Source organism: Miscanthus floridulus, chromosome 12 (assembly GCF_019320115.1).
Source record: "Miscanthus floridulus cultivar M001 chromosome 12, ASM1932011v1, whole genome shotgun sequence".
NCBI classification, from domain to species: Eukaryota; Viridiplantae; Streptophyta; class Magnoliopsida; order Poales; family Poaceae; genus Miscanthus; species Miscanthus floridulus.
In genome coordinates, this window is record NC_089591.1 from 66,834,634 (window position 1) to 66,843,530 (window position 8,897).

Here is an 8,897-nt window from a genome sequence, read left to right on the forward strand (position 1 = left end):
AGATGAATAAATGATTGTGCACTAGAAAACAAAAAAGGGGGTTTGGTAAGGTTACCTCGATGGCTTGAGTGATGGGTCTGGGGAGCTCCTATCATATATGTCCGAATGGGATCCATGTCCGTCGTTCATGACAGTGTCGGCATAACCTGCATGAGGCATCTTGCTGCTCCTTACATGTCTCTCAGTAGCCACCTAAGCCACCCAATCAACTCGGGTGACCCGTTGGCCTCTGTTCGATGGAGATTCCGTTGGTGGGCCCTTCCAAATCCTACCTGAGAAGGCGGAGGATCATTTGTGTGTAGTTGTGCCTTATTTCCCACACTCGGGTTGTGGTAGTGGTGGGCCCTGCCCAGCCCACGCCCCGCTAATGGGGTGATGTTTTGTCAGGCAGGGCGTGTCCCTTCAAGGCCACATCCCGCCACACGCTTTTCCGCATTAAATAGGGGGAAGGGAGAGGATTTTCCTCCTGTTCTTTTGCCTTCCTTCAACCGCTGCCGTTCCTCCTTTCTCCCTTTCACCAAGTCTATTCATGTGACGCGGTGGTTTCTAGGAGAGAGGAGGGTACAGCGAGAGAGAGATGAACTCACAGATTCGTTCATAAATCCGAGGCGTGATGTCAAACTAGAGGCCTTTCAACGTAGACGAAGGAGGCGCTGGCCGCCTTCGCTAAGAAGGGGCTGCTCCCATCAAACGAGGTGGCGCATTGGAGGGCTCCTATAGGGGGGGACTTGTTCCAGAACCCTAGGCTGATGAGGTCGTCTCCTTCCTCGCCTTGCACAAGTGCGGGTTTAGGTATCCCACGCACTGGTTCCTGCGTGGGCTCCTCAATGAGTGGGGCCTAGAGCTAAAACACCTCAACCTAACTAGGGTACTACACATCATCGGCTTTGTCACCGTCTATGAGGCCTTCCTCGAGATGGAGCTGCACGTGGACCTCTTCCGGCAGATCTTCAGTGGGTGAGCCCTGCCCGAGGGGAAGCCACCTATAATCGTGCTAGTTAGGGGATTCACCTTGCAGAAGAAGCCAAAATCATTGGTACCCTATCCTTTGTACTCCCCCTATGACTCTAACCGAGGATGGCATGGCGAGTGGTTCTATATCAGGATCTCGGCGGAAGCGCCATTCCCGCCATTCACCGAAAAAGGCCAGAGAGGAGGAAAAGCTGGTCGTGGGGTCCCATCGGTCGGTAGAACAAGTTGGAGGTTATCGAGATGGAGCTTCAGAGGCTTGTATAGCATGGCCTCAATGGGTTGTGGGTCTTCCATACCTTTTTCCACCATTAGGTTGCCCCCATGGATGGAAAGAACACGGCCGTTGTGGGAATACTCTAGCCCGATGGATCCTGACCACATGTCGCCGGAGGAGTTGCCAAAGGATGAAGTCTAGAGTCATCTTGATCAGGTGTTGTAGTTAAGGGATAAAGACTCCCTCAAAGGGACACCCGATCCCCTTCATGCCGTGAAGCTATCCAATTTGGTATGCCCCCCTTTTTGTGACATTTTCCTTCTTGTTTTGATGTTTTGATTGATTCCGAGTTGTCCGTTTTGAAGGGACTCATGGGATATAAATCCCGGCCGCATCTTCTGAGAGGGCCAGAAGGCATAGCTCGTCAAGCTATCCAAAGGAAGGAGACACTTGCCAAGAAGAAGAAGAAAGTCAGAAAGGCCCAGAGGAGGTGTGATAAGGAGAAGGAGATCAATCAGCGGGTCTAGGGGGTGAGAGCCGGAGTGACGTAGAGGCGAAGCTCAAGTCGGAGGAGCCCATGGATATGGGTGATGACACAAGTGCCTCAGAGGACGAAGAAGTCAGGGGCATTGTTGTGACCTCATTGGAGCACCGTGAGCCCGCGGCTACGTCCGTCGGCGATGGGCGTGATTTGGAGATGCGTGGCGACGTTCCTAAGTCGAGGAAGTGCGCTGCAAGTGAAGACACCACCCTCGAATGAGAGGCAAAGCGGAGCGGTCGCCACGTCCTTTGGACGCATCGTCGGCTTCATGCCCCCTTGCTTTGAGTGTGGCAGAGCACGCCGGTCGGTCGGGGGGATGTGATCATTCCCCTACATCTTCGGGGTCAACGCGTGTGCGTGACCCCCAACTAGGGGATGCCCTACCAGTTGCTCTAGTGGTTTCACCACGAGCTGGCAGTCACTGCTGTTCATGGGCCAATTAGGTTTTGGCCAGGTCAGCCCCTGCCTCAGCCAATGCGAGTGGGCATGGGTCGTGACCCACGAGTGGTCCTCGTTTGGTTGGCTCGTCGTCAGCCTGTCGGGGCTTTAGGGCTCTACTGTTTTTGTCTAGGTATGCATTCATGCTCTTTTTTGTTCTCATAGTTGAGTTTTTGAGTGTGAGAGAAGAGTGGAGACCCAGCCTGCAGAGGGTTGCGATGAGCGGCGGGGGAAGTAGGTTGGCGGTGGTGTGGCCTTCCCTACTAGGGGTTGTGTCTTCCCAGCCGATCATGAGAATGGTGGTAGTGGTAGCGGCTATGATGGTGGCAATCCTCGTGATGGCAGAGGTCGTGTTGAAGGTGACTCTCACGGTCCCTCCCCCAATAGTTGCAGAGGAGGAGAGGAGGGAAATTGGGCTCCCTGCCTCACCAGGAGGAGAAGCGCACGGTTTGCTCGCCTGGTCAGAGCTGGAGGGGTCAGGAGTAACCGTAGCTAGGCCAGAGGTAGTGCATCTATCGACAAGCCATGGAGTCCTAGCAGTGGACATCCCCTTCTCTAGCGAGGGAAATACCAAGGTGGAGCCATCGGCCATCCCGCTGTCTTGGGAGCTGGTGATGATCCGGTCGTCACATGATACTGCGATGGTTGGATCTTTTAGTGGGTCAGGGGTGACCCATGAGATGGTGTGGCCTTGTCCCAGCAAGATGAGAATGGCTCGGTTCATCCTTCGTGATGAGGAGAAGGTGAAGCTCTAGCACCTGCTCGGGGAGAGAGGACTATCGATGGAGTCCGATCTCGCCCTTAGCAAGGCGAGGCTCAAGGAGGCCTTAGAAAGGGTTGAGCTCATCCATCAGGCCATGACAGTCGACCTACCACACATTGTAGAGGTATGTTCTCTGTGTTTTTGGTGTTGTCCTTGACTCTTTGGCCTTTCAATATTTGGCTCAGCATGCCTGCTTCTTGTCTTATAGGATCTAGAGATGATGTCGATCCGTAAGTCCCAATTTCTTTGGGAGGAGCATGGTCGGATGGAGTAGGGAGTGACAACATCATGGCGGGTTAACGAGCTTAGCCACCAGCTAGAGTCCATCTGCCGTGAGTCCTAGGACTTGGCGGCCGAGGCGATGGGAGCATGGGCGGTGGAGCTGCGTGCGGTCGAGCGGGCGACTGTTGCCGAGCATGAACTTTGCACGATGAAGGTCCACTTGGCGGAGACCGAGGCGGCACTTCAGATGTCCTTAGAGGCTTTGGAGGTAGGGCAGAAGGCCCGGTTAGACACCAAACAAGAAGTGGTTGCGCTCTAGGGGCAGATGCTCGAGGTAGAGGAGTCGAACGCTCGATTGCTCGAGAGGGTGACCCGGCAAGAAGAAGTGTGGGGTGTATGACACCGGATACCCATGGCAGACCACATGGGCTGCGCCCCTTGGGGTGGCCCAGCCCATAAGAAGAAGCCTTGCGAGGCACGACTCTGCTCAGTGCCTTCCGCAAGACATTGGGAAGATATCCTGAAGATACTACGAGTTCTGTTAGGATATGTATGATCCCAAGTTTCTTATAATCAGTTATTACTTTTCGATTATCTCTTAGATCTAACCGACTTGTAACCCTACCTCTTGGACTATATAAGGCGGGCAGGGACCCCCTCTAAAATCACGGCATATCATACGATAGCTAATACAAACCAACAGACCATAGGAGTAAGGAATTACGTCATACTGATGGCCTGAACCTGTCTAACTTGTGTGTCTCAGTTGCCTTCTTGTTCTTGATCTCGCGCTCCTCTACCGATCAATCTACCTTCGTGGGATACCCCTTGGAGGACTGCCGACGATAATCTATCGACAGTTGGCGCACCAGGTAGGGGTCTGCATGCTGTTTCCTTATCGAACAAGATGGCTTTTTCCATAGGCTCTTCGTTCCTCTAATAGCCCGACCAGATCTTCATGGTCGGATCCATCTCATGGGTCATCAACGCTGACGGAGTCGGAGAGCTCCTCGAGCCAGAGCAGATCATTTCTACGCTGGCCACCCCTACACCTGTAACTGCAGATCCGATCTCGGAGGAGATTCTGAGATCCCTTTTGGCAACAACTCACCATCCACTTCCTCGCTACCAGAGGAGGCCAATCAACAATGATGATCTGATCGAATCCATCGATCGGGTTGAACTAAAGCTCGTCGATTGTCTCTTCATCGCCGAATCAGCACTAGACACTCTAGTTCAGCCCCGACCACCCTCCGATCCAAATCTATCGAAGAGTGCTTGCCAAACTATAAGGGCTATGGCCCTACCCTTCGGATTCTCCAACACTGCCGCTGCTTACCAGCATGCCATAAGGGGCAAACTCGCTGACCAGATTGTCGTCCAGCTCCCGTCGGCTATCAACACGCTACACTTAGGCCGGAGCCCTAGGTCGCACCTCTAGACCATCCCAGAAGAAACTCTAGGCTCTGAGTCTCAGGGCTCTATGGAGACCCTCGCTGAAACCTTCTCCGATCAATTTCTCCTCCTACCCTTCCAAGGTGGCACGATCTTCAACGTCAGCATCGACAGCCCTCCTCAGAATAGCGAAACCGAGGAGGAGCGCGCTGCTCGGGAGAACCGAAACGTCAACCACATGCAGCGGTGAGAAAACGAGGCAGCCATCTCAAGGGTCGAGGCTGCTCAGAGTAATCGGCTTGACTCTCAAGGAAGACCGCTCCCGCTCTACCGTGACCTCGACGAAGAATTTCTCCGTGTCGACGACCATGATGTCTTCAAGACTCCAAGCACCAATTTGGCAGTAGCCGCCAATGAGCTCGCTCGTTTCCCTCAAACGCCTGAGCTCACCAAGATCACCGCCATGCTTAAAGTGGCTCACTGTCAGGTCAATGAGATCCGCGAGGATCAGAGACCGTGCTCTACGAGCGTGATTCACCAATCAGCTGTGCCGAGGTCCAAACGCCGCCCAAGTCAAAGACGTTTCGTCACGTCGACCAGTGATTACCTCTCCAAGGGGGACCCAGGGGGGCATCGCACCAAACACCATCACCAACTTGACTAGGAGGTCGAATAGGATGCTAGAGTACATCTTAGCAACCTTCAGGATGCGCGGCGATGTATCAAGCACCATCGCTTTGGTCACCATGAAGACGAAGTACGTCGCTGCTAGGATTACAAAAGGGAGTACGGCAACCCGGACTCATCCCTTGAGCCTATCCCCGACCATAATGCCACATATTACGGTGTCAACAATCCTAAGGGGCCTCTAGCTTTTACAAAGGCACTCCGAATGCTTCGATGGCCCCATGGTTTTAAGATCACCGGGGTCGAGCCCTATGAAGGAAGAATGAACCCAACTCAGTGGCTGCATGCTTATGCCACTACTGTCTGTGCCACCGGAGGAGACACCAGCGTTATGGCAAATTGTCTCCCCATCATGCTCATGCCACCCGCCATGCGCTGGTTTACCAGCCTTGCGCCAGACTCCATTGGCTCATGGAAGAGTTGAAGAAAGTCTTCACCGACAACTATATGGCCATGTGTACTCGACCCGGCATGAAGCATGATCTCAGCCACATCAACCAGAAGCCATCCGAGCTCCTTCGTAGCTACATCCGGTGTTTCTCTGAGATGAGGAACTCTATCCCCATCATCACAGAAGCTGAAGTCATCACCGCCTTTATCCGAGGACTCCACCATCGCGAGCTTCGCTCCAAATTCAATCATAAGCCATCGACCGGTATCGGTGGGATGATAACTACCGCCAACTAGTACGCCGATGCAGAGGAAGCTGAGGTACGCTTCAACGAGGATGCGGGCACTCAGCGACCACCTCACCGATACGACGATCGCCCTGATGACCGATGTCACAATGACCGCCGCCCCGATGACCACAGCTATCATCACGATAGCGGCCGTGATCGAACAGGAGGACACAGGCCTGGCCAAAATCACCGCCGCTGGCCAGAACACATCTTCACCACCGCTAGTCAACCTCGCGCCAAGCATAACTATGATGAGCAGTACCAAAAGATACTTGATGGCCCATGCCCTCTTCACAAGAACGCCAAACACAAGATGAAGGACTGCATTGGTCTAGCCAGGGAGTTCCAGGACAAGTGGCTCGACGACGATGCCAACAATGGAATAGGAGGTCGCTGACCACCTAGGAACAACAACAATGCCTTTTAGGACCACGATAAGGTGGTCACCACCATCTTCGAGGGCCTTGCCTCCACTGAGAGTTGAAGGGAACGGAAGCTTGCCGCTCGACGAGTGCTCACCGTCGCTTTAGAAGAAACTACCGCCAACCCCAGCTATCGCCCATGGTCCGAGATCCCCATCACCTTCAGTAGGGCTGACCAGTGGGTAGACATACCATATACAGGGCGTTTCCCCCTCATCCTCGACGCAACTGTCCAGAAGGTGCTATTTAGAAAAGTCCTTGTTGATGGTGGCAGTGCTTTGAACCTACTTTTCGCTAGAGCCCTAAGAGAGTTGGGCCTTGCGATATCAGATCTCACACCCTCGAACTCCTCCTTCTAGGGTGTGGTACCTAGAAGGGCATCCAGGCCACTTGGAGAAATCACCCTGCCAGTATAGTTTGGCACGGCAAGCAACTACCGCATCGAACATATCAACTTCTATGTCACTAACTTTGACACAGCCTACCGCGCCATACTTGGCCAGCCAGCTCTAGCCAAATTCATAGCCATACCACACTACATGTATCTGGTGTTGAAGATGCCTTCGCCTGCAGCAGTCCTAGCTCCGCGGGCCAACCTTTCTGTCGCCTACACCTACGAGACAGAGAGTCTCACCCTCGCTGAAGCCACTGACCTCTCCATCTAGATGGCTAGCATGGTCGCCGAAGCCAAGACAGTACCAGCCGAAGACATGGAGATTCCAAAGCTTGAGCTTCCCCACACCTCCGCCAAGTCCAAGGAAATCAAGGAGGTCGGCCTCGGCCTCAATGATGCTTCCAAGACCATGAAGATTGGGGCTCACCTTGACCCCAAATAGGAAAGCACGCTTGTCTCCTTCCTACGTGCCAACACCGATGTGTTTGCTTGGAAACCTATAGACATGCCGGGGGTACCACGGGAGAAGATCGAGCACTCCTTGAATGTCTCACCGACCGCTAAACCGATCAAGCAGAAACTTCGTCAATTCATGCCAGACAAGAAGGAGGCTATTAGGGTAGAAATAAAATAGCTCTTAGCTGCTGGGTTTATAAAAGAAGTGTATCATCTAGATTGGTTAGCAAACCTTGTTCTTGTTTAAAAAAAGAAAAAACAATGGAGAATGTGCGTTGATTATACTGATCTTAACAAACACTGCCCTAAAGACCCCTTCAGCTTGCCTCAGATAGACGAGGTTGTAGACTCTACCACCGGCTGTGAACTACTCTCTTTCCTTGACTGTTACTTCGGCTATCATCAGATCTCCTTCAAGGAAGAAGACCAGATAAAGATGCCATTCATTACTCCTTTCGATGCATACTGCTACAAAACTTTGTTCTTCAGACTCAAGAACGCTAGGGCTACCTATCAAAGGGCCATTTAGATGTGCCTCGACCAGCAGATCGGCCGCAACGTTGAAGCCTACATCGATGACGTGGTCATCAAAACTAAGACAACCGACAACCTTATCACTGACCTCAAAGAAACTTTCGCCAATTTGAACAAGTACCGATGGAAGTTGAACTCTTCAAAGTGCATCTTTGGAGTTCCATCTGGTATACTGCTGGGCTACATTGTCAGTGCTTGAGGCATCGAGCCTAATCTAGACAAGGTCTTTGCCATCACCAATATGAAATGGCCGACATGTGTCAAGGATATACAAAAGCTTATAGGTTGTATGGCTGCTTTAAGCCGCTTCATATCACGCCTCGGTGAAAAAGGGCTACCCTTCTTCAAGCTCCTCAAGGCCTCCAAGCACTTTTCCTAATCGAAGGAGGCAGACTTAGCTTTCGAGCAGCTCAAGTTGTTCTTGACAAAGTCGCCGATCATGACAGCGCCAAGGCCAGATGAGACTCTGCTCATATACATCGCCGCCACCTCTTGTGTCATAAGTACAGCTATCGTCGTCGAACGCAAGGAAGCCAGGCATGCTTACAGGGTGCAACGTCTGGTCTACTTTATCAGTGAAGTACTCAATGAGCCAAAAACTCATTATCCTCAGGTACAAAAGCTGTTATACGCAATTCTGATTACGTCGTGCAAGCTCCGGCATTACTTCAAATACTACAAGATCGTCGTGGTCACTGAGTTTCCCCTGGGGACATTCTTCGCAACAAAGAAGCCAATGGCCGCATCATTAAATAGACTATTGAGCTCAGCACCTATTCCATTGAATTCAGAAGTAGACCTACCATTAAGTCATAGGCGCTCGCTGACTTCATCGCTGAATGGACCGAGATCCAAGAGCCCATTGCCGCTGCTTGCCTCGAGCACTGGGTGATGTACTTTGACGGCGCCCTTAACATCAATGGTGCCGGTGCGGTTATTCTGTTCATTACGCCGACCAAGGATAAGCTATGTTATGTTCTTCGGATACACTTCTCAGCCTCCGACAATGCCACAGAATACGAAGCATGTCTCCTCAGTGGATTGCTCGAGAGGGTGACCCGGCAAGAAGAAGGGATCTCCATTCTCGAAAGCGCCCGCCTTGGTACGTACCTGTTCGACCCTCGGTTGATATCTTGATTTTTTCCTTTCGTTTGCTTCTAAATTTGTTGTCTTTTTCTA